Here is a 26103-nt window from a genome sequence, read left to right as displayed (position 1 = left end):
ATAAAGCTTTGGGTTTCACAGGCAGATGCAATTGTGAAAAATCATAGAATGAGTACACCTAAGTAAGATTTGGGTAGATCCGTGTATCTTAGTATGTGCACGTTCTACCTCAAAAATAAATAAATAAATAAAAGAATCATAAATACCAATGTACATGCGGAAATGTTGAGGAGTAAAGTCTACTTATGTCTCCAATTCACTTCGAAATGCACCACAAAGTAAGCTGGCTTCCAATGATATGCCATCTCACACTAGTCAGAATGTCTATTATTAAAAAGTCAAAAAACAACAGATACTGGAGAAGCTGTGGAGAAAAGGGAATGCTTATATACTGTTGGTAGGAGTGTAAATCAGTTCAGCCGCTGTGGAGATCGTGCCACTGCACTCCAGCCTGGACAATAGAGCGAGACTGAGTCTCAAAAAAAAAAAAAAAAAAAAAACAAGGCGAGAGTATGGGTGTTCACTGTACAATTCTTTCCACTTTTCTGATTGAAAATGTTTACAATAAAATGTTGTGAAACAGGCCTTAAGGGAAGTTTCAAATGATCCAATGCATATATTTATCAATGCAATTCGAACGTCTTTCACTTGAAAGAAGGGCATTTATTCTGTCCTCACTTTGGTCCAGTTGACTCTGGTAATATTTACAAGGTCTTTTCTATAATTACCTAGGATTTGTTTTGTCTCTCTCTTCTCTTTCTTTACTCCTGTTTTCTTTGCTGAATAAAATTTTAGAACACAAAGATCCAGTTTTCAAAATGCTTTTCAAGTCATTATTGATCTTTGCCTTTGTACAGTTCCTTTGTCTCAGCTGATTTTATCTTAAAGCAGCCAAGATCAGTACCAGGTCCAAACTATTCAGGAAACAATTTCTGGGTGACTGTGAGAAAAGTACCTCCATCGGTTCTTTGGAGATTTAACTTTATCTTGGTAAAAGGGGATAGCAGCAGTGAAGATTCTGTAAAGATCTAGAAACAATGGTGTGCGCGATGTTGAAGAGACATTCTCCAGGCATGGACTGAGCTGAGAGCATACTGCGAGGGTCTCAGCTTAGTGGTATTTCTCTAACATAGTACCACTTGATCTTAAAAGATCACAGAATATTATCTTTTCTTTGCAAAAACCATATAGAAATACCATTACTGAAATGTTTATTTTTCAGTGAAATTTAAAATAGCACAGTGTAATTTTAGTAACACAGAAGGAATTCATGGCTTCCATTGTTATTTTTTAGGCACTGCCTAATACGTTCAATGATCTTTTCCATCATAAATATTTTAAATTTTAAATTATCAAACAAAAATGGTTATTTCTCTAACACTTGCTACACTAAAAACCTTACCATGCATCTATTAAAAAAATACATTAGGTAGTCTTTCAAAAACTTTTTACATAAAACAGAACTACCTATTAGTAATTCTGTCAAATAGAAGGACCCCATTCTGTCAATAAGTCCTTACCCTCTCAAGATAAAATAGTTATTTAATATTTGTACTCTAAAGCATTATTCTTAATTTTGAAACATAACATGAACTTACATCATATACTATGTTTAATGTATTTATTTTCATTTTTAACTTAAAGATGCTTATTTTTATCATATCCCTGTAAAGGGACTTCTTTTGTTTTTAATATAAAATAAGAAAAAAATGCTTTATGCGGAACCAGATGAGTCATTATGTTTAATCATGCAGCTCCCCAATTTATTACTTTCATCAACCAGTAGTTAGACAGTTATATTTTATGTAATAATGTAGCTCCTACAGTAACACATACATTCTTATGTGTGGTACTTACCTGTAGCAGGGGCTGACGTTCATTCTATTTGGTACTAAGATAAACAATAATTTCCTCCATCCTTTATGACCATAATATTCTAGTATTCTGATTCAAATTTCTCTTATCAGCTAATCATTTTAAATAAAATATGCTTTTAAACTATAGCGTTTTGTCCAAACAGCTAAAATGACATTTTTTGGTTCTGTATTACATACATGCAATTAGATTTACAGTACAATCAACTCTATCCATTCCCTTCACAAAGACTAGTCAAGCAAGAAAAAGAAACCAAGGTTACAAGAACTGACTTCACAATGCATTTCTCTATTAACAACAAATACTTCACCAGTTAACGAATGTTCCCACTTGCTCCTTATTCACCCCCACCAGTTGCAGGACATCAAAAGAACTCCCCACCACCTCCCAATCTGAGTAACTGCAGGGTCTTGTGTTACTGAGGAGGGGAGGGGGCCAGGGAGTCATGGGGGCACCACACACTATGTATGCTGGAGTCTTTGCCCTGAGCCACTGAGAAAAAGCAGCTCAAACCTCATGAACATAAATTTAACTGTTTTTGGAGAATAATATCTCAGTTATAGTAATCAGCATCAGGTAGTTCTCTGCACTAGACAGGTTTCTTACCTGGCTGTTCTAAATAAATAAATAAATATATATATATATATATATATATATATATATTTTTTTTTTTTTTTTTTTTTTTTTTTTTTTGAGACATAGTCTCTGTCGCCCAGGCTGGAGTGCAGTGGCACAATCCTGGCTCACTGCAACCTCCACCTCCCGGGTTCAAGCGATTCTCCTGCCTCAGCCTCCTGAGTAGCTGGGATTACACATGCGCACCACCACGCCCAGCTAATTTTTGTATTTTTAATAGAGACGGAGTTTCACCATGTTGGTCAGGCTGGTCTCGAACTCCTGACCTCAAGTGATCCACCCGTCTCGGCCTCCCAAAGTGCTGGGATTACAGGCTTGAGCCACTGCGCCGGGCCCTAAATATACTTTTAATAAAAAGAAACATTGCTTTTTTATTGAAAGTATATTTAGAAGAAATATACTTCATTAGCATGCCTATGCAAGTAAAACCTTCAAATAATTAATTTCATAAAAATATTTGGGTTGTCTTTCACTAAAACTAAATCTTCCTTCTCAGATAAGCTAATATTTGGAAAAAAATATTCACTAAAAATGATGTCTTACATATTATATTTACTCCCTTTTCATAGTTAATCACCATCCTTTTGTTGCAAAGAACCACATCTGTTCCAAGATGAAAGAAGATGAAAGAAGGTTGGGGCCGGACGCAATGGCTCACGCCTGTAATCCCAGCACTTTGGGAGGCCAAGGCGGGCGGATCACTTGAGGTCAGGAGTTCGAGACCAGCAGCCTGGCCACCATGGTAAAACTCCATCTCTACTAAAAATACAAAAAAAATTAGTGGGGCATGGTGGCGCACGCCTGTAATTCAGCTACTCAGGAGGCTGAGGCAGGAGAATCACTTAAAGTTGAGAAGCGGAGGTTGCAGTGAGCTGAGATCACGCCACTGCACTCCAGCCTGGGCAACAGAGTGAGACTCTGTCTCAAAAAAAAAAAAAAAAAAAAAAGCGGGGGGGGTGGGGGTGGGGTTAGAAATGTGTACTAGAGCAAGCATGTTTTAAACAGAATTTTTTTTTTTTTTTTTAGATGGGGTTTCGCTCTTTTTGCCCAGACTGGTAAACAGATTTTTTTTTAAAGTCCCTAAGGTCGCTGACTCATTGCAGACTACTGAAATAGTTCAATAAAGGGGAACCACATGACCATTGAGCAGGAGGTGACATAGGAAATCAGAGAGTGAGAAGGAGCATTAGGATCAGGACAGTACCAAGAAGCTATGTTTGGTTTTACACATAAAAATCAAGGGTAGAACAAGGACTGTAGCTATGTGGCGTGACACAGTTTTCCCACTATTTCATCAAGGACTTAATAAATTAGTCTGCATGCTTTTTGTTGAGAAATGTTATTCACTTCAGTTACTGTTACTGTGATACTAATTTTTACTTTTTTCTTCCACTCAGGACACACAATGGAATCATTCCTCTACTGTGGATTTAACCAGCAGCTAAAAAATTTATAAAGCCAAACTCCATCGAGCATGAAATAAATTCCTTCTCATTCACTAGCAGTTACTGTTTTTAAACCCTTTCTGTACACTTGGCCTTTTGAAGTGCATTTCAGGATCATGTTAACCTACTGGAAGATTCCCTTATAAACATTAGGTGAAAAACGGCCACCAAGGTGGCAGACAACAATGCTACTACCATAATTACCACAGCTGAGACACTTCCAGATAGTTTATAATTCATTTTTAGAGGTTTTTGGGTTTCTTCCCAGCAGAATATATCTTCCTTGTCTTAAAACCAAAGCATCTAAAATGTTGGCTAGGCCTGAGACTTGTTACAACAACTTCTTCACCAATATTTTTCAAATGATTCAGAAGCCAAGCATTCAAAGTCTTAATTCATTTGTGTGTAAGAGAAGTATGAGCTTTTTTTTTCCATTTTGGAAAAAAAAAAGTTTCTGAGTTCTAGAAAATGTTGTATTTGCTTGATCCATACTCAAAATCAAGGTGATGTTCTGAAAAGAAAATGATTTGCAATTCTTAGCTACAGGATCTGAGGCAATATTTCCAGATCATTTTTTTCCAGAATGAAACAAGAGAATATGAATATTTTATAGGGTTGAATAATCAGGGTGGCTTCTGGTGTTGGGAGTTTTTATTTTGAAAAACAAAGCTACTTATTCAATCCATGGAGAAATTTGGAAAAGTAGGAATTTAAGTTTCTAAATTTCTCAATCTAAATTGAGAAATTTGTGATCTTTAAAAAACATACAAATCCATTTTGTTTTCCATTTATTTTACTCTTTTTTTCTTCTTCTTTTTTTTTTTTTTTTTTTGAGACAAGAGTCTCGCTCTGTCGCCCAGGCTGGAGTGCAGTGGCGCGATCTCCGCTCACTGCAAGCTCCACCTCCCGGGTTCATGCCATTCTCCTGCCTCAGCCTCCGGAGTAGCTGGGACTATAGGCACCCGCCACCAAGCCCGGCTAACTTTTTGTATTTTTAGTAGAGATGGGGTTTCACCATGTTAGCCAGGATGGTCTCGATCTCCTGACTTCCTGATCTGCCCGCCTCGGCCTCCCAAAGTGCTGGGATTATAGGCGTGAGCCACCGCTCCTGGATTTTACCCTTAATCTTACCCATTCGCCCAAGTGAACATCTATAATTTGATGAGAGAAGTCTGGTATTAGAAAGAAGCTACCCTGTTAATCAGCACTTTCTTTGAAACCTGGTAGTCACCTGACTGAGCAATAAAAACAGCACCTCTAACAACTACAAATAGCATGATTTAGTGAAAAATTCTGGAACTATTTAATAATATTCCAGGATAATAATATCAAGGTATTCTAATAACATAGTATTCCAGGTTAATAAGATTAAGGTATTCTAATGACATGAATTTTAGGAGGGTGGCTGGATTCCTATTCAGTAACATATCTATGATTTACACATATGTGTCAGAAAAAGCGGCTGAGAATGAACGTTTGATTAAGGTCAATAAACTTTTAACAAGCACCTCTTAGGTGTGCAGCACTGTGCCAGGCACCTCCCAGGGCACTATGATGAATGACCGAGCTTTTCCTGACCCCAGGGTTCTCACAACCAAGAAGGAAAGAGAAGCTTCTTCTCACCGATGTGGATAAACATAACATTAAAACTGCAGCAATATTTGAAAACAGATTTGAGGAGATATTCTAGAGCAAGAGAAATGATCAGCCATCATCTAGGCAGAAATAGAAGGGCATGCATTCAGACAGGAACAGATATAACATCTTTCACTGACTCCTCTCCATGCTCTTTAGATCCATTTCAATTTCCTTCCCTTTGTACCTTTCATAGATCCATTCACGCCCTATTCATCCTTCCAGCCAAGTCCAGATCTTTCCTGAACCCCAGGCGAATGTCTTTGGTTGTACCTCAGCTCAGCATGCCCCACTGCACTTATCATTCATACAGAGATCATGAATTTACTGACCTGTCTCTCCCCAGTTCTTCTCCCCACTATCCTTTTCCAAAAAATAAAAACAAAAACGGCCCTAGGACAGTGTCTGGCTCTCGTGAATGACGATAATGCCTGAGTGGAAGAATAAGCAAGTGAAGGAAGGAGATCCCTCTGCCTCTCCCTCAGGGACCACACAGGCGCACGGGACCCAGCACCTAAAATCTAGACTCAGCCTGCTGCCGACTCTGTGTCTTTGGGCAAGTCAAATTCTCAGCCTCAATTTCCTCAGCTATTAAATGAGTATCTCTATGAGTCCTTTTTTTCTGAGATGCTGTGATTCTTAATTTTACCTTAGTAAACTACCAGCTAAATCTGCCCACCACGATCTCTCTCTCTCTATTTAGAAAATGAAGTGAGAAAAACTTTTCTCCATTCAGTGTGCACAAGGGTGGACAGAAATAATTTGGTAATTCTTTGATCTTCTTGGACAAAAGAAGCAAATAGAAATAGAGAGAAAAATTATTATTCTTTGCTTCTTTGTGCGTCGGACTGAAGTTGACCCTTTCATCTAAAAAAAGAAAGGTCTATAAAATGTCCTGTAATGACTTCAGAAAGATGACAAAAATGTCATAATGAATGGGAGTTTTGGTAGCAGTAACAAGACCTGGTTGAGATATTGCAGATAAAATCAAAGTCCATCAAGTCTTTAAATCTATCCCTTCATAGGTTAACCTTCCAATTCTTAAGAATCAGATTTTATCACTACCTTCTAGAATAGGAATGGGTGAATAAGGGGTGGAGCACTGGCAGGAAAGTTGCTCCTGCACAACTTCCACCATAAGATGAGTTGGAAGAGAAACAGATGATGCTCCACGCCATCTTGGCTCAGGAAGCCAGAGGATCCTGGAGGATGGCTTTGCTTCCAGCCAATGCCCATGGCAACCAGCTCTTCCTTCCCCTGGCCCACTCCTCAGGATGTGAGTAAACCTACATCATGCGGAATTATTTCAAGACAGTAAATTCTATTCAAATATAGCATATTGAGTGTCTAACCTGTGTGTCCAGGTTTCAAATGGAAATGTTAATTCTAATTATGTATTTTTATATCAACATGTATTTGGATTTTGTTGGAATCCAAACTCTGAAATCGCTAGTGCCTAGGAAAGATGGCATTGATAAAGAGGAAGAACACAGGCTTCAAGTCAGGCAGCCCCCAGTGTGAATTCCATGTCTACTGGCTGCCATCAGTGTGGCCTTGGCCGAGGGCTTTACCTCCCAGTCTCTCTATATGAACGATGAGAAGCACGGCACCCAGGCGTTTTTGTGAGCAATCAATGAGATCATGTAGGTAAAGGGTTTCATACAATGTATTAAGATCTCAACAAATAGCTGCTCTTATTATGTTCATATTATCAGGGGGTATCACTAAGTTTCCTCAAATATAATTAGTCTTTCATGATTATAGCTCATATATTTGAATCTCTGTTTCTCTTAAGTTTTAGAAGAAGTGGGTTGGCCTTTAGGGGCCACTGGGTATGAAAAGCACATACCTCGAAATAGAAGAAATACTCTTAGCCCAGAAAAATGTGCACAGTGAGAGGCCTAAAGGAAAGGCTGACCTCAGCTCAGCTCAGGGGCTGTCAAGGCATGGCCTCATAGCACGATTCGCCCGTTCCCCCTTCCCTTCCTCCCTTCGTCTCCTGCTTCCTCCCTGCCCTTTTCTCATTTGATCTTATTGTTCTTGCTGCTGTTGGCTTTGCCACACTGAGTACTTGTGCCCCTGTAAGTTAACTGCATGTTTGTAAATCACAATCTTTTAATTGTCATGTAAGCCTACAAGGGAAGGCACCTCAGGAGGTAACACTGAACGGGTTATGTAAAAAATGAGAAGGAGCTAGCCATGCACGGGTAACACTGAATTTTAACATACTTGGCTTTCTTTCTTTTTTTGTTTAAAAAAATTTTTATTATTATTATTTTATTTTTTGGAGATAGGTTTTTATTCTGTTGCTCAGGCTGGAGTGCAGTGGTGCAATCACAGCTCACTGCCACCTCGAACTCCCAGGCTCAAGCGATCCTCCTACCTCAGCCTCCCGAGTACCTGGGGCTAGGGTGCATGCCACCATGCCTGGTTGATTTTATTTATTTATTTTTCTGGTAGAGACAGAGTCTCTCAATGTTGCCCAGGCTGGTCGGACTCCTGGCCCCAAACAATCCTTCCATCTCAGCCTCCCAAACTGCTGAGATTACAGGCGTGAGCCACAGTGCCTGCTGTCTAATATATTCTTTATGCATTTAAAAATATGTCAAGAGGCTGGACACGGAGGCTCAGGTCTGTAATCCCAGCTTCTGGGGAGGCTGAGGCAAGAGGATCGCTTGAGCCTAGGAGCTCGAGGTTGCAGAGCTATGATTTCGCCACCGCACTCCAGCCTGGGAGACAGTGAGACTTTGTCTCTTAAAAAAAACAGCAACAAAAACCATGCTGAGAATAGCTCCACAAGCTCTGCCAAAGGGATTAATTGGGACCATAAAGGTAAAGAACCCTGCTAGGGGCCAGGGTGGTGGCTCACGCCTGTAATCTCAGCATGTTCGGAGGCCGAGGCAGGCGAATCACTTGAGGTCAGGAGTTCGAGACCACCATCAGGAGACGACGGTGAACTTCATCTCTACTAAAAATACAAAAAATTAGCCAGACGTGGTGAAGCGCCTGTAGTCCCACCTAATCGGGAGGTTGAGGCAGGAGAATCACTTGAACCCAGGAGGCGGACATTGCAGTGAGCCAAGATCGTGCCACTGCACTCCAGCCTGGGCAAAAAAACAAAACAAAACCCTGGTAGGGAAGGTGCAAGGAGTTAAGGGCAGAGGAAGAATTCCACTTGGTGGTGAGGTGACTCTGCTAGTGTCCTTGCCCTACCTCCTCTTCCAGGATCCTGTGCATCTCAGGGACAAGGCAGCCAGGAGGCCCATGACCTCTCACCCACATGGATTGTGAAGGTGAGTGGGAGGGGCTCAAGCCAAGAGCTCAGGCGAAGGCCCAATGACCTGGGGTGGGCCTGGCAGCGCTGCCTCCAGCCCCGGTCCTCAATAAACCCCCTGTTGCCTGAGCGAGGTTTTATTTCTCCTGGGGAATAAAATCACCCTCTTCGAACATAATTATTATCTGATTTCTTGCACTTGATGCTCCAGCACGTTTTCAGGGACATGTTCTCTGTGACTGCTGAGGGCTGTGAACACATAGGAAAGGTGTGAGGGGTGGAGATGGGGGAAGGATTAAACTGAAATGATTTGGAGCAATGCATCCCCAACAGGTTCAGGGGGCTGTTTACAAGTTGTGGCAAAATTCGTCTTCACTCAAACCTTTTATTTCCCCAGAAAACAATACAAATATAGCCACGTGTCATAAAGTAGGTGTGTTTGAAAATTAAGTATACATGAACATGCGTTCCCAATACTACATAGTTCCAAGAGGCCTCAGCTCCACTTCTGAGGCATCAGCAAGTGGCAATGGCACCCTACAATAAGTGCTTCCTTATTCCCGGATCCTCTCCCCTGGGAAACCTGCCACCAAACATGTTCCTGTAACAGGAGTCCCCTGCTTAAAGAAATTCTGTTTCCAGTTATTCGTTATAAGTTAAAAATTATTTTAAACCACTACTAAATGAATTCATTTTGTGTCTCAAAGACCAGTATTCTCAGTATGTTTAAATACTAAAAAATCAAAGCTAAGGCTTAAATATGTGAAATATATCAAAGTCTTGCCTGTTTAATGTAAAACGGGACTTTCATTTCCAAAGAGAACTATTTAAAATAACCAGTAGTTACTTTATGACTCTAATAAAGAGATCTCTAACACCTGGGAGTATTTTTTTTTAAGGAAGGTGACTTGAGTTACTCTAAGCAGGGAGCTCTTTCGGCTTGATGCAGAAACACTAAGGGGAGAATAGCCCCCTCCTTCAAAAGCAAATTCTTGGTTTTCGGACTAAACCAAAGTAATCATTGATGGCTGTTAATAAAAGAAAAGCTTTAAGATATTCTAGCGATTCCACCAGGCAAGGACCAAAGCCCTTTCCAGCACAGGACAAGAAAATATGTGGGTGGTAAGAAAGAAAGACAGGGAGAGATATTGAAAGAAAGAAAGAGAACAGAGAGAGAGAGAAAAAGAGAGAGAAGGAAGGGAGGGAGAGAGGGAGGGAGGGAAGGAATAAAGACCCCATACAAACAGTGAGAGAAAAGTCAAATCCAAACTCCTGGGAGTCTGGCATTTAACAAGTTGATTTCTTTTCCCCCCTCATGTGGGACGATGAAGAGAAGTTTAATCAGAAAACAAGAGGGGGTGGTAAGCAGAAGGATTTAGCAGGGTTTTGTTAAGAGTTCCATTTCCCTAGCAATGTGCTCAAGGTGTCCTTGAAAAAGACAGAGGTTTTGATTGTAAGAGAAACACATGGTATGAACAAGTTAACCACAAATATTTTCTGCAGAAAAACAGTATGTTATCAGTATCCCCCTACTCCTCTCACAGTGGCTCATTTAAATGCTCATATTCAATGACACTGTGATTTTTCATTTAGTATACAAGTTTAGTTGCAGAGAAAAGAACTTTAATTCATTCATCGTGAAGCAGTTTTTTGTTTCCAAGGACAACAATTTAAATGTTCTACCTGATTAAAATTATTATTGCACTTAGGCAAAACACAATAGCACCACAATATGCAACATATTTAAAATTTCATATCATTCCCATTGTCCTGAGAAGTCACTGTACCTCTCTCCTAAATCCTTACAGGTGAAAAATAAAAAAGCAAATGCAGCCTTTAAGTTGAATAATGACAACACTGTTGGATTAAAATGCAGCTATATTATATTTTACTTATATCATTTATAACACTTACAATATTTATATCCTTTATTTAAATACTTAAAACACCAGTTTTCTAACCAGCCCAAACACTTCCAAAGGCCATGAACTTTTCTACAAAACCCTGAAGGTCTTAGTTATTTCTTCCCCTTTCTTCTGCCACTTCTGCACTTGATTGTACAGATTTTACTTGCTTATGCTTTAAAACTTTAGCATCCTTGTTTCACTATCCCGGGGCATGTGCTGAGGACCATTTCATGAGTATGTGACCTGCACAATCACTTTTGGTTTAGTGCTATGCTGAAACTGTTGAAATGTTTAATAATTTAAAGAAAGAGTCCCACATTTTCACTTTGCACTGGCTCCTCAATTTACATGACTGGTCCTGCATGTGCCTAGTGGTAGCTGCAATAAGAAATTGTCCTTAAAAATGTCCAGTGACCAGTGCCTCCGATCAAATCATTTGGCACTTGAGATGTCAAATGCATCACCATCTCTAACAGAACACCAGCACGAAGACCCCAAGGTGGCTGGATCCACAGGATTAGAGCTACTTTTATTCCAGTACATATCTAAAGGGTCATCTTACAGACAAAGAAATCATTTGAGTTACGTTTTACCTTATGCACCAATGGCAGACAAATATATTTAACAACGGAACACTCTGATCACAGGTGCACAGAGTTAAATTATTTTGGTGTCATTCTCACTGGGATTGATACAACACTATATTTTCTCAGTTCTAGTACCATTTTTCCCCTGAAATGAAGCCACCTCTTTATAAACACATATACTTTGAACCTGGTAGTTTTTCTCTTTTTCAAAAGGCTATTCCTAGATTAAGGCTGTATATAACAAGAATTGTCTTCATTGTCTCCAATTCTTTGCCTCACATTCTCTCTTCACTCAGGTCCAACTGAGAAGCTGTTCCTTTTAATCACTAAGAATGCCGGCCAGGCGCGGTGGCTCATGCCAGCACTTTGGGAGGCCGAGGCAGGTGGATCACGAGGTCAGGAGATCGAGACCATCCTGGCTAACATGGTGAAACCCCATTTCTACTAAAAACACAAAAAATTAGCTGGGCGTGGTGGCACGCACCTGTAGTCCCCGCTACTCGGGAGGCTGAGGCAGGAGAATCACTTGAACCCAGGAGGTGGAGGCTGCAATGAGCTGGGATCAGGCCACTGCACACTAGCCTGTCAACAGAGCGAGTCTCTGTCTCGGAAAAAAAAAAAAAAAAAAAAAAAAGAATGCCCTTTGCAAGGTCTCCATAGCTTCCATCTTGGCAAACCCAACAAGCAGTTTACTTTCAGTACACTTGAACTTGCAGCAGTTTTGTCAAAAATGATCTTTCTCTCTTTCTTAAACCCTGTTTCTTTTGGTCTCCACGCTACATATATCATGCTACATACATACATCATACATCATAATACAGACTCGTGGTTTCCCTCAAGCAACTTCTCAGTCTCTTCTGCTGGCCATCCCAAAGGTCTCCATGTGAACCAATTTCCTGTGGTGGCCGCACATGCTCATTCACTGCACAGGCGCAATGGCATGGGGAAAACCTGGGAAGGAGTATATTTTCCCAAAGAGCGGTCTTTAAAAATGACGCAAGCAACATAAAGTATACTGAATTGAGGAGCAGAGAACTGGGGTTTCCATGCTGTGTACCCAACACTTCCTTGTTCAATATTTTAAATCCTGACTTAGATAATGGTATTAAAAAGGCGTCAAATGGCGGGGCGCAGTGGCTCACGCCTGTAATTCCAGCACTTTGGGAGGCCGAGGCGGGCGGATCACGAGGTCAGGAGATCAAGACCATCCTGGCTAACACGGTGAAACCCCGTCTCTACTAAAAATACAAAAAATTAGCCGTGCGTGGTGGCGGGCGCCTGTGGTCCCAGCTACTCGGGAGGCTGAGGCAGGAAAATGGCGTGAACCTGGGAGGCGGAGCTTGCAGTGATCCGAGATCACACCACTGCACTCCAGCCTGGGTGACAGAGCAAGACTCGGTCAAAAAAAAGGCATCAAATGTGTGAAAACTACATGGAATTAGGGGAATCTCAAGAGTGGCCAAAATAAAACCAGAGTAAGTTTAGTAGGGATCAATACAGCACCTTCCACTTTTCCCCCAAAATCCACCTGCAAGCACAGCAAGTCCTGGCAAAGGTGGAAAAGATGTTACCGTTCTCTGTGAGAGGTGTGCACAATGTGAGAACAGCGCTAGGAAAAATGCTAACATGATCTAAGGTTGATTAATAATACCATAACATTAAGGTAGATGGAAGATGACCCTTTAGCATTCACACATTTGATAACTAAGATTTAATTATGCACAAGGTAGAGAGATAAGAATTACTGCAGGGTTTCTCAACTTTTTTTTTTTTTTTTTTTTTTTTTTGAGACAATCTCTCTCTGTTGCCCAGGCTGGAGTGCAGTGTCACGATATCGGCTCACCGCATCCTCTGCCTCCCGGGTTCAAGGGATCCTCCCACCTCAGCCTCTGGGAGTAGCTGGGACTACAGGTGTGTGCCACCATGCCCGGCTAATTTTTTGTATTTTTGGTAGAGACAAGGTTTTGCCATGTTGCCCAAGCTCGTCTCAATCTCCTAAGCTCAGGCAGTCCGCTCACTTCAGTCTCCCAAAGTGCCGGGATTATAGGAGTGAGCCACTACGCCCAGCCAAGGGCTTCTCCACTTTCACATGTACAAATCGCCTGGGGATCCGGTTCCAGTGCAGATTCTGATGCAGTAGGTCTGGAGTGGGGCTGAGATACTTCGATTTAACAAGTTCCCAGGGGATGCTGCACTGAGTTCAAGAAATTATCGAGACCATCCTGGCTAACACAGTGAAACCCAGCCTCTACTAAAAATACAAAAAATGAGCCGCACGTGGTGGCAAGCACCTGTAGTCCCAGCTACTCGGGAGGCTGAGGCAGGAGAATGGCCTGAACCTGGGAGGCGGAGGATGCAGTGAGCCGAGATGGCGCCACTGCACTCCAGCTTGGGTGACAGAGCGAGACTCCGTCTCAAAAAAAAAAAAAAAAAAAAAGATATTAGATGATCTCCTGGACCTTTTTTCCAGCTCAAACACCCTGAGTTTAACCAGTTCAGCCAAACTTGGCGCAAGATCATCAGACTGCTTCATAAGCTCTCACTCCTTCCAGCAGCTTTCTGTCACTATTTAACCAGAACTCCAGATTCCTCACTCTTCATTCAAGTCTTGGAGACCTTTGGCAACTATTTTTAAAGGCAATGTGGTACTTCAGTTAAAACAAAGGTTTTTGGCTTACTGTTAAGAGGAAAAACTTCAAGGGTTCCAAAATTAAGGACACAACATAGGAACAAGTTCAACTCAGTAACAACCAGGGAAATCTATTAAGTCAAACCAGTGCAGTTCAGGCCCCATCCACACAGGCAGTGCCCAGAACTATAAATTTCTCAGTTTTATTCAAAAAGAATAAAATATTTAGGAAAAACATTTTAACAAAATAAATTCAAGACCAATACACTGAAAACCTATAAACATTTTTCGAGAAATTGAAGAAGTTCTAAATGAATAAAAAGATAATTCTTATTTGTAGATAGGAAGATTCAACATTGTGAGATAGCAGTTCTCTCCAAATTGATCTATAGATTCCATCCGATTCCAGCAATATCCCTTGACTGTTTTTTTTTTTTTTTTGTAGAAATTGACAAGCTGTTCCCTGGTTGCCTCAGGACCTTTCTCTCTCTCTCTCTCTCTCTCTCTCTCTCTCTGTCTCTCCTCTGCTGTCATTAAAAAATTAACAATTTGTTTCCTTTGATTTCCTAAGTTCTTCCCTATATTTGTATTATGATAATACAGTGACGGAAAATTTACTTTATGTCCACACTTTGGTAATGAAGGAATCAAAACCCAGGCTGGACCACATTAATAGATTACTCTCTTAAATCACATTTATGCGAGCCTTGTTTAATGCATTTTCTTTTAAAACAAACTGGTAATACTCAAATGGTCTATCCTCACTACACCCCCCACTATGATGTACACACAGAACAGTGAATTTTCTCCCTTTCAGTTCTGGGTTGCACTTTCTACCCCTTCTCCTCCAGGAGCCCTCCCCTTCCTGTCTCCAGCCCCCAGGCTCCAGCTCTGAAGAAGGCTGGCAAGTTTAAGGGCCTCATTGGTTTCCAGGAGAGTGCCAGCTCTCTTTCAGCTTCTGGGGCTATGGGCCCAAGCAGCCCAAAGAGCCCTTCTTTGAATTTGGCATCTGTTTCCTCTCAGGGACTGCAATTCCCACGGAATTCTCCTTTACTTCAGTGTGCTGACAATTACTCAAACTGGAGACATTAACTGAGTGAGGTTTGACTAAAGGTGAAAATCCAGTTAAATAGCTTGAAAACACTTCAGTAGGCCAGGCGCTGTGGCTCACGCCTGTATCCCAGCACTTTGGGAGGCCCAGGCGGGCAGATCATGAGGTCAGGAATTGGAGACCAGCCTGGCAAACATAGTGAAACCCCGTCTCTACTAAAAATACAAAAAATTCGCCAGGCATGGTGGCAGGCGCCTGTAATTCCAGTTACTCAGAAGGCTGAGGCAGGGGAATCGCTTGAACCTGGGAGGCGGAGGTTGCAGTGAGCCGAGATCGCGCCATTGCGCTCCAGCCCAGGTAACAGCGCGAGACTCCGTCTCAAAAAAAAGAAAATACTTCAGTATAGACTGTGGTATGGTATATGTGTGTGTGAGAGACACAGGTTAAGCAGCTAGTATTAAAACAGGTGATGTGTCTTCCTGGATAGTTAGCTGGTGGTTCTCCAATCGGGAATACTGCCCACATTCCAGAGGCACCCTGCTCTTTCTGTCTCCATGACACCAGCACTTTGTTAATTACCAGGGAGAATATAGCAATGGGATATTAGTAAAATCAGTGGATTGTTAATGGCATGATGACTAATGGAAACAGATTTCCACTGGTGAAATTCATGGTAGTCAAGGTCTCCATATCAATTACATTTTAGAGCTGGGCATCGTGGCTCACACCTATAATCCCAGCATTTTGAGAAGTCGGGGCAGGAAGACTGCTTGAGCCCAGGAGTACAACACCAGCCTGGGTAACAATTTTTTTTTTAATTAGCTGGGCATGGTAGTGCGTGTCTGTAGTCCCAGCTACTCAGGAAGCTGAAATGGGAAGATCTCTTGAGCCCAGGAGGTCAAGGCTGCAATGAGCCGTGATCACACCACTGCAATCCAGCCTAGGTGACCAAGCAAGACACTCTCTCTCTCTCTCTCTATCTCTCCCCCACCCCATTCCATATGTATATATATATAAAATATAGAGCAACTTCTGTCTATGGCATAATAAGGAAGTTGACAAATTCTCTCCCACCCAAAAAAATTAAGTGAACAAAGTTTTCAAAAGCAACCATTTCAGGACTCTGAAAATCACCTTAAGACAAACAACAAACTGGCAAGCTTTTCTTTAGGAAAAGCTGCTAGAGTTTTGGGTAAGATGCGTGGAAGAGAGCGTCCTTCCAGCAGAGGCAGCTCCATTCTCACCCCAGCCCGTCGGCAGGGGAGTTTCCTAAGGCAGGGCTAGCCGTGAAAGCCAGCAGCACCACTGATGGAGAAGGCTGGCTTGATTCAGAGCAGAGCAGAAGCACATGCCTAATGATCTTATCAGCAAAAGTAGTGAACTTGGTAGAAAATGAATGGGGAAAGCTCACAGCTGGGCTAGCCTGAGGTTTTAGTCCCAGTAGGGTGCATGCAACCGATAGCTGGACCAGCCAAAATTGTAATAACGAGATCCTGGAAACAGGAGAGCCACAGAAGGGCTGGATCAGCTCTCCATCCACACCAGGCTTCTTTATTCAAAAGGAACAAAATACTTGAAAAAAAAAAATAATAAAAAAAAAGAATGAAAGAAATTCAAGAAAAATTCAATGAAAGAAATGTTATTCACAGAAAACCTATAAAAATTTTGGGGGAGAAATTAAATGAATGAAAAGATATTTCTTATTCATGAACGGGAAGATTCAATATTGTTAGACAGCAATTCTCCTTAAATTGATCTGTAGGTTCCATCCAATTGCTATCAAAATCTCAGCTGGCTTTTTTTTTTTTTTTTGTAGAAATTGGCAAGCTGATACAATTGGAAATACAAATGACCTAGAACAGTTAAAGCACTTTAGAAAAAGTTAACAAAGTTGAATGACTTACACTACCTATTTCAAAACTTACTATAAAGCCAAAGAAGTCCAGACAGTGTGATATTAGCATAAAACAGATGCATAGATCAATAGAACAAAATAGAGTCCAAAAGTATATACTTATTTTTATGGTCATTTGATTTTTGGCAAAGGTGCGAAGGCAATTTTCAACAAATGTTGCTGGGACCACTGGATATCTATATGCAAAAAATGAACTTACACCCTGACTCCTTACCATACACAAAAGCTAACTCAAATGGACCATAAGAGCTAAATTTAAGAGCTAAATTATAAACTTTCCAGAAGAAAATCTAAGATCTTGGATTAGGCAAAGAAATTCTCAAATATGACACCAAAAGAATAACCCACAAAAGAAAATAATTGATCAAATGGACCTCATCAAAACAAACATAAAAATAATAAAAAATAAAAAAAACCTATGGCACTACAAAACATACCATTAAGAAAACAAAAAGACAAGCATAGGCCAGGCACGGTGGTTCACGCCTGCAATCCCAGCACTTTGGGAGGCTGAGGAGGGCAGATCATGAGGTCAGGAGATTGAGACCATCCTGGCTAACACGGTGAAACCCCGTCTCTACTAAAAAATACAAAAAATTAGCCGGGTGTGGTGGTGAGCACCTGTAGTCCCAGCTACTCAGGAGGCTGAGGCAGGAGAATGGCGTGAACCAGGGAGGCAGAGCTTGCAGTGAGCCGAGATCGCGCCACTGCATTCCAGCCTGGGCGACAGAGCCAGAGTTTGTCTCAAAAAAAAAAAAAAAAGACAAGCATAGACTGGGAGAAAATACTTTCAAATCACATGTCTGATAAAGACTTTGTATCCAGGAAATATGCAAAACTCTTAACTAAGAATATAAACAACTCGATTAAAAATTGGGCAAAATACTTGAATAGACATTTCACCAAAGATATATGAATGGCTAAGAAGCATCTGAAAAGATGCTCAATGTCATTAATCATTGGAGAAATACAAAATAATATCATGAGATACCACTTTGAACTCACTGTATGTCTATCATCAGGTAATGCATAGTGTTGGTAAGAATGTAGGGAAGATGGAACACTCAGACACTGCTGGTAGGGCTGTAAAACAGTGCAAACACTTTGGAAAACACAAACTTACCACACGATCCATATTCTAATCCTAGGAATTTCACTCAAGAGAAATGAAACCTATATCTAAACAAAGAATTGTATGTGAATGTTTACAGCACTCTTCTTGATAGCTCCAAAAACCTGAAAACAATCAAAATGTCCATCAACTGATGACTGAATAAATAAAATGTGGTGTATCTACACATTGGAATACCATTCAGCAATAAAGTAGAACATTATTGATATATGCTACAAAATAGATGAACCTAGAAAATACTAAGTGAAAGAAGTAGACACAAAAGATTCCATTTTGGTCAGGTGAGGTGGCTCACACCTGTAATCCCAGCACTTTGGGGGGCCGAGACTGGCAGATCACTTGAGGTCAGGAGTTCTAGACTACCCTGGACAACGTGGTGAAACCCTGCCTCTACTAAAAATACAACAATTAGCCAGGGGTGGTGGCAGGTGCCTGTAATCCCAGCTACTCGGGAGTCTGAGGCAGGACAATCACTTGAACCCGGGAGGTGGAGGCTGCAGTGAGCCAAGATCACACCACTGCACTCCAGCCTGGGCAACAGAGCTGGGGTATGACAGAGCTGGACTCCATCTCAAAAAAAAGACTCCATTTTGTATGACTCCATGTATATGAAATTTCCAGAACAGGCACTTCCCAAAGTACAGACAGCAGAAGATTTCTGGGCACAAATGAAAATGATGACACTTTCTGCAGTCTTGGAAAGGTTCACACCAGACTGTGATTGTATAGCACTCTAAATTTACTAAAAAACATTAAACTGTACACTTAACAATTGGCAGAAGTTTAGGGTATGTAAATTGTACTACAATAAAACTGTTAAAACAGAGATTCTCCTCACTCTTGTAAGTAAGTGGTATAAATTTATGTGGCCTGAAACTCACATCCTGAAGGAATTTGATGGAACCTGATGCTTGATCCCTGAAATGTCCTGTATCCAGCATTAGGAAGGCGGCCAGTCACCAAGAGAGAAGTCTGAATACCCAAAAAGACAGAAAGCTGTGACTATCAGTTTGAAGGATATGGCCTAGGACTTGTTATGAGTCTGCTTGCTAGTAAAGGTATGTTCATAATGTGTATTGCAGAAGTGCGTGTTGGATCCAAGTTATTCTCTTGTGATTATCTATGTGGTCAGATTGTAGGGACTAACCAATCCTCCTGTACCTCCATCTTCTTCAGTGGCTTCCATTATCCACCAAAAAGTGGATACACGTTTTATTTATATTTTTATTTTTAGAGATGGGGTCTCACCCTGTGGCTCAGGCTAGAATATAGTGGTGCAATCATAGTTTACTGCAGCCTCGACCTCTTGGGCTCAAGTGATCCTCCTGCTTCAGCATCCTAAGTAGCTGGGGCTACAGATGCATGCCACCACACCTGGCTAATTTCTATTTTTTTTTTTTTTTTGTATAGTGGGGGGTCTCCCTATGTTGCCCAGGCTGGTCTCGAACTCCTGGGCTCAAGGGATCTTCCTGCCTCAGCCTCTCAAAGTGCTGAGATTATAGGTGTGACCACCACATCTGGCCCCTACAACAGTGACCAAACGGTTATTTTCTTTATTAGCTGATTCCTTCAAATATTATTTTGGATTTATTTTAATATTGAATTTGAAATTATTCCCTTTACCAATAACCATCTTATACACACATTTTCAAGGAAAGTTTGATTATATAAAACACGGCCCATTTAAATTCAGTCAATTATAATAATTAAAAGTAAACCAACAAAGTTAGAAACCACTAAAGACACAGGAGATGTTATGCTCATATTTCTAAAGAGAATGGGCCATTCTTTTGTTTAGTAATAAGTGATTTTTATCAAACAAAAATCCATCTATGACATAAATTCTGTATGCCTTTGTTCTGTTCCTGAGAGGAGGAGGAAGTCTTAGCCCAGAACGCCTGGAGGAGAACAGCTGTTCTCTCACTTAAAGAAAGCCCTTTAAAGCCATGCAGGTAGAGTTCCCTTAAAAAAAAAAAAAAAAAAAAAAAACCAAAAAAAAAACCTCTACTATATGTAAAAATATCACTACTCAGCAAATGCCAACAAGTCTGCAGTCACATTATTTTGAAGTCATATTCTTTAAAAGGAGACTTCATGCAGTAGAAATGTAGTGTTTAATTACAATTCTCCTTCTGTTGATGATGATACTATCCCACAGCAATAAGTGGAGTGATACAGGTGTCTGAGACTTTCAGAAACAGAAATCGCTCCCAAATCTGAACTGAGGAACACACTTAGTAGGATTCTTGGACACTTCTCATGCTTGACTCCTAGCACTGGGGTCTGGAGTACAGGGTCCACCTGTCACCTGTATGGCACTTTCTAGATACTCAACAAATACTTGTTGACTATGTGTGTTAATGAATTTCTGGCTAGAGATCCGTGGCTCTAAAGCTAGAAATAAGTTTTTGTTGAGTATAATGTAAGTTTTAAGGCTGAATGGAATATTCATCATCAGTAAATAATCCTATCACAAAAAATGTAATCCATTTCTTCTTTGCATTGATTGGGTAGATGAGAACATGCCAGATTAATAATGTCTTCAAGTCATCAGGGTCCTCCTGGTTACTAGATTCTGTGGATTTTCTGTAACCATATTTGGACTCCACTCATGAGTGCAGAGAGTGTCTGAACTTCTTGTTTCCGCTGCTGGCTTGTTCCTGACCTTGTATTCTGGTTTAGAATGTGAGTGGAGGCCGGCCGGGCACGGTGGCTCACGCCTGTAATCCCACCACTTTGGGAGGCCAAGGCAGGCGGATCACAAGGTCAGGAGATCGAGACCATCCTGGCTAACATGGTGAACTAAAAATACAAAAAATTAGCCGGGCATGATGGCGGGTGCCTGTAGTCCCAGCTACTCGGGAGGCTGAGGCAGGAGAATGGCGTGAACCCGGGAGACGGAGCTTGCAGTGAGCTGAGATCGCGCCACTGCACTCCAGCCTGGGCGACAGAGCGAGACTCCATCTCAAAAATAAAAAATCAAAAAAAATTAATGTGAGCAGAGGCCTTGGTTCCAAAAGTTCTATCCATTCTCTTTCTTAGTCTGGTTACCTGGATTCTTCCTTGTTCCGTCTTTAAATCCTGCCTGAGGCCTGGTGTGGTGGCTCACACCTGTAATCCTAGCACTTTGGGAGGCCGAGATAGATGGGTGGTGGATCACCTGAGGTCAGGAGTTCGAGACTAGTCTGGCCAACATGGTGAAACCCCATCGCTACTAAAAATACCAAAAAAAATTAGCCAGGCATGGTGGTGGGCGCCTGTAGTCCCAGCTACTAGGGAGGCCGAAGCAGAAGAATCGCTTAAACCCAGGAGGTGGAGGTTGCATTGAGCCGAGATTGTGCCACTGCACTCCAGCCTGGGTGACAGAGTAAGACTCTGTCTTAAAAAAAAAAAAAATCCTGCCTCGGTGACCCACTGAGGTGTCCTAGCCTTCTGGAGCCAGCCCCTGCCCCTCCCCAGGGGATCTTCGCTCTGCTTTCTCACTAGTGACTTCCCTAACCCCCTCTGTTCGTCTGTCTGGTCTCTAAATAATACCCATTATTTTTGTTTGTTTGTTTGTTTTTGTTTTGAGACGGAGTCTCACTCTGTTGCCAGGCTGGAGTGCAGTGGCACCATGTCACCTCACTGCAACCTCCACCTCCTAGGTTCAAGCAATTCTCTGCCTCAGCTTCCTGAGTAGCTGGGATTACAGGCGACCGCCACCATGCTTGGCTAATTTTTGTATTTTTAGTAGAGACAGGGTTTCACCATGTTGGCCAGGCTGGTCTTGAACTCCTGACCTCATGATCCACCCACCTCAGCCTCCCAAAGCGCTGGGATTACAGGCGTGAGCCACCACGTCCAGCCAATACCTACTATTAATAGATTTCCATTGCTTGTCTATATTGGGATTTGTTCACTCAACAAATATTTACAGAATCTACATTGTATGTCAGGCACTGTGCTAGGCATAACAAATATAGGCAAAACTCCTGGCCCTTAAGGAGAGACAGGCAAGTCAACAAATAGGTGAAAAATGGTGTACTGGTCAGATGTACAAAGAAATCGCTATGGAAACAATAAGAAGGATGACGGGGTGGGCTGGAGTAAGTCAGAGTGCCATAGGTGAAATAAAGCTCACGCGATGGAACTACAGATATCACAGAATGGTCAAGATGTGGTTAGCAGTGGGAGAAGAGGCTGTGGAGAGGTCTGAGCAGGGTCAGACCACAGAGGGCCTTAGAAGTCCCACTCAACAGACAATGAGATGCCATTGAAGCAATTCAACAGGGATGGCATGACACGGTCAGCCTCACAGTCCATTAACTCAGGGGGAACTTCCAATGTCAACAGCTTTCTGGGCTCTTGGAAAACTGTTACATTACATGCTACATTGGACTTCATCCCAGCACTTGCAGCTGGACTGGCCCTTCCAGAAGAACTTGCTCTACCCTGCAGACGGGCCCAGGCCCAGGTTCTGGCTCTGCTCGGTTGGGTTCAGTGCGATACCTCTCCAAGTGCCTGTAGCAGGGAAGCCAGGTAGGCAGCTGGTCTGTAAGTCAATATAGGCAGATGTGTAAGGGGTGTGTGTGTGCATGTATGTCTGAGTGTGACAGGGATATGGAAAGGAAAATGGCTTGTTTTGTTGGGTGGAAGAGAAATAATAAGCCAAATATTGAGGAAAACTTCTGAAGGAGGCCAGAAAAGCAAGTGCATAATGAATTATCAATTATTAAAGATAAGAGCAGACCAGGCGCAGTGGCTCACGCCTGTAAGCCCAGCACTTCGAGAGGCCGAGGCAGGTGGATCACCTGAGGTCAGGAGTTCTCAAGACCAGCCTGGCCAACATGGTGAAACCTCATCTCTACAAAAATACAAAAATTAGCCAGGCATGATGGCTGGTGCTTGTAATCCAGCTACTTGGGAGGCTGAGGTGGCAGAATTGCTTGAACCCGGGAGGCGGAGGTTGCAGTGAGCTGAGATCGCACCTCTGCACTCGAGCCTCGGCGACAGAGTGAGACTTCATCTCAAAAAATAAATAAATAAATAAATAAACGAGCAGAAGAGGACAGGAGCAGTAGGTGAATAAAGACAGCCAGACCCTGGAGTCGCCAGACATGAGAAGGTGCAAGAGGAGATCAGCAGGTTGTATAAGGGAAGAAGGGGGTGGTCCAGATAATCCCAGAGAAAAGGCTCCTGTGACCTGTCCATTTAAAGGCATTGAGAAAGAAGGGATGCGGCACAGAATAATGCCTGAATATGGAGGACACTTATTAAATTTTGGATGAATTCGTTAAAGAATGAACAATTCAGTGCAACACCAGATCAATCAACACCCAATTCTGCAACACCAGACTTTATCCCAAAACTTGAGGACTCTAAATGTCATACATGATCAAGAGTATTTTTCAAAGAAGAAGGGTCTTGGCGAATGACCAAGTCAGCAAAGCAAGACTAAACTGTGGGGAAACCCATTTAAACACAAGTGCAACAATGAACCATCAGGTGAGAACTTTCCAAGTGAAAAAACATTACACAAGGGACAATGGGGACACAGAAGAAACTGGCTTTCCCTGAGCCACTTCACTGATCCAACGTGGTCTCTAAGTGCAGGGATTACTCACAGCTCTGAGATGTGTGGGTGTTGTTATCCCCACTTCACAGAGCTGTGGGAATATCAGAAAATAGACATGAAAGGAGGAGAGTCAGTTGGGACCCGAGTATTCCACATCTGTTATGTACAGAGCACTAGCCTGTGGGCTGCGGTGGGCAGGACGGGATCAATGCCCCAACTTGCACCCTACAGACAAAGCGAGGGATGGTGGCAGATCCTGCCTCCTTGCATTGCTGTGTAAACTGCATTCACCTACAAAGTTTATGATGTTAACTGAGTGGTTCTCAACCCTGGCTGCACAGTGGAATCACCTGGGAAGCAATTTTTTTTTTTTTTTTTTTTTTTGAGACAGAGTCTCACTCTGTCGCCAGGCTGGAGTGCAGTGGCGTAATCTCAGCTCACTGCAACCTCCACCTCCTGGGTTCAAGCGATTCTCCTGCCTCAGCCTCCCAAGTAGCTCGGACTACAGGTGTGCACCACCACTCCCAGCTAATTTTTGTATTTTTAGTAGATGCGGGGTTTCACCATGTTGGCCATGATGGTCTCGAGCTCTTGACCTCGTGATCCGCCCACCTTGGCCTCCCAAAGTGCTGGGATTACAGGCGTGAGCCACCGCGCCCGGCCAGAAGCATTTTTAAAATGCAAATGATAGGACCCCCACCCCAGACCGGACACACTATAATCCCTGGGAGTAAGACCTGGGTATTGATATTATTGAAATTTAATGTGCAGCCCACAGAGGGAACTTCTGTGTCACTGTTTGAGTCTGCTCTTCTGACACACACAGAAGTGCTAGCCAAGCAGGTGACTCTGAGTTCTCCATGGAAGAAAGGAAGCCTAAGGGAAACAGCCACCCATCAACAGTGGCATATGATGTAGAAGCTGACCCCGCACCTCCAATAAAGCAGCCAGCCAGTGCTGCACGCCTCTGCCCCTCCTCCCCCGCTTTCCTCGGCCCATGACCTGGACTACTCATTTCACCCCTAACTTACATGAATATGAGCAAGCAGAACGTAGATGGCAATGTCCACTCCTATGACTTTAACTCCTTACTTGATCATCATTTCTTATGGAGAAAACTCCTTTTTTTTTTTTTTTTTTTTTTTTTTTTTGAGACGGAGTCTCACTCTGTCGCCCAGGCTGAAGGGCAGTGGCGTGATCCTGGCTCACTGCAAGCTCTGCCTGCCGGGTTCACGCCATTCTCCTGCCTCTGCCTCCTGAGTAGCTGGGACTACAGGCACCCGCCACCACGCCCGGCTAATTTTTTGTATTTTTAGTGGAGACGGAGTTTCACTGTGTTAGCCAGGATGGTCTCCATCTCCTGACCTCGTGATCTGCCCACCTCGGCCTCCCAAAGTGCTGAGATTACAGGCGTGAGCCACCGCCCCCGGCCAGAAAACTCCTTTTGATATATGCACTTTTCAGTTCCTTGGACTTCAAAAACAAATACACTAAGAATGCCAAGAAGTGTCCTCGATTCACAGTGAGGAAGGCAGCCGAGAACAGGGCTCTCCAGACACACTACCTTTGAACATCCTTGACCCAGGGCCTGGAAGAGTGGAGGTCCCAAAGCGTCTTCAGTGCATGGATGAATGAGTGAATAAATGAATGAACAAGTGCATGAAAAAAAATTTAAAAACTAAATAGAAATGACAATACTCCTATAAGGAAATACTATTCTCCTCTCCAATGAGGTGTTAACTCTTTAAAATACTTTCTCAGTGGCTCACACCTGTAATCCCAGCACTTTGGGAGGCCAAGGCAGGCAGATCACGAGGTCAGGAGATTGAGACCGTCCTGGCTAACATGGTGAAACCCCGTCTCTACTAAAAATACAAAAAATTAGCCGGGCGTGGTGGCGGGTGCCTGTAGTGCCAGCTACTCTGGAGGCTGAGGCAGGAGAATGGCGTGAATCCGGGAGGCAGAGCTTGCAGTGAGCCAAGATCGCGCCACTGCACTCCAGCCTGGGCGACAGAGCGAGACTCCGTCTCAAATAAAAAAAAAAGAAAAGAAAAGAAAAGAAAAAATGCTAACTCTCTCGGTGGCTCACACCTCTAATCCCAGCACTTTGGGAGGCCGAGGCAGGTGGATCACGAGGTCAGGAGTTCGAGACAACCCTGACCGACATAGTGAAACGCCGTCTCTACTAAAAATACAAAAATTAGCCAGGCATGGCGGTGTGTGCCTGTAGTCCCAGCTACTCAAGAGGCTGAGGCAGGAGAATCACTTGAACCTGGGAGGCAGAGGTTTCAGTGAGCCGAGATGGCACCACTGCACTCCACCACTTCAACCTAGGCAACAGAGCGAGACTCTGTCTCAAAAAAATAAATATAAAAATAAAATGCTAACTCCCAGCTAGGCATGGTGGCTCATACCTGTAATCCCAGCACTTCGGGAGGCTGAGGCAGGCAGATCACTTGAGGTCAGGAGTTCAAGACCAGCCTGGCCAACATGGTGAAACCCTGTCTGTACTAAAAATACAAA

The 26103-nt window shown here is 42.5% G+C and overlaps 1 protein-coding gene across 2 annotated transcripts in view; it reads right to left on the bottom strand.

Annotated features, from left to right (window-relative positions):
* Positions 1 to 26103, bottom strand: part of LAMA1 (laminin subunit alpha 1) — a 175691-nt gene that overhangs the window by 140299 nt on the left and 9289 nt on the right. The window lies entirely within an intron of this gene.

The sequence above is a fragment of the Gorilla gorilla genome, chromosome 17 (assembly GCF_029281585.2).
Source record: "Gorilla gorilla gorilla isolate KB3781 chromosome 17, NHGRI_mGorGor1-v2.1_pri, whole genome shotgun sequence".
NCBI lineage: Eukaryota > Metazoa > Chordata > Mammalia > Primates > Hominidae > Gorilla > Gorilla gorilla.
The sequence above is the reverse complement of the archived record's forward strand: the minus strand, read 5'-3'. Positions and strand labels throughout refer to the sequence as shown.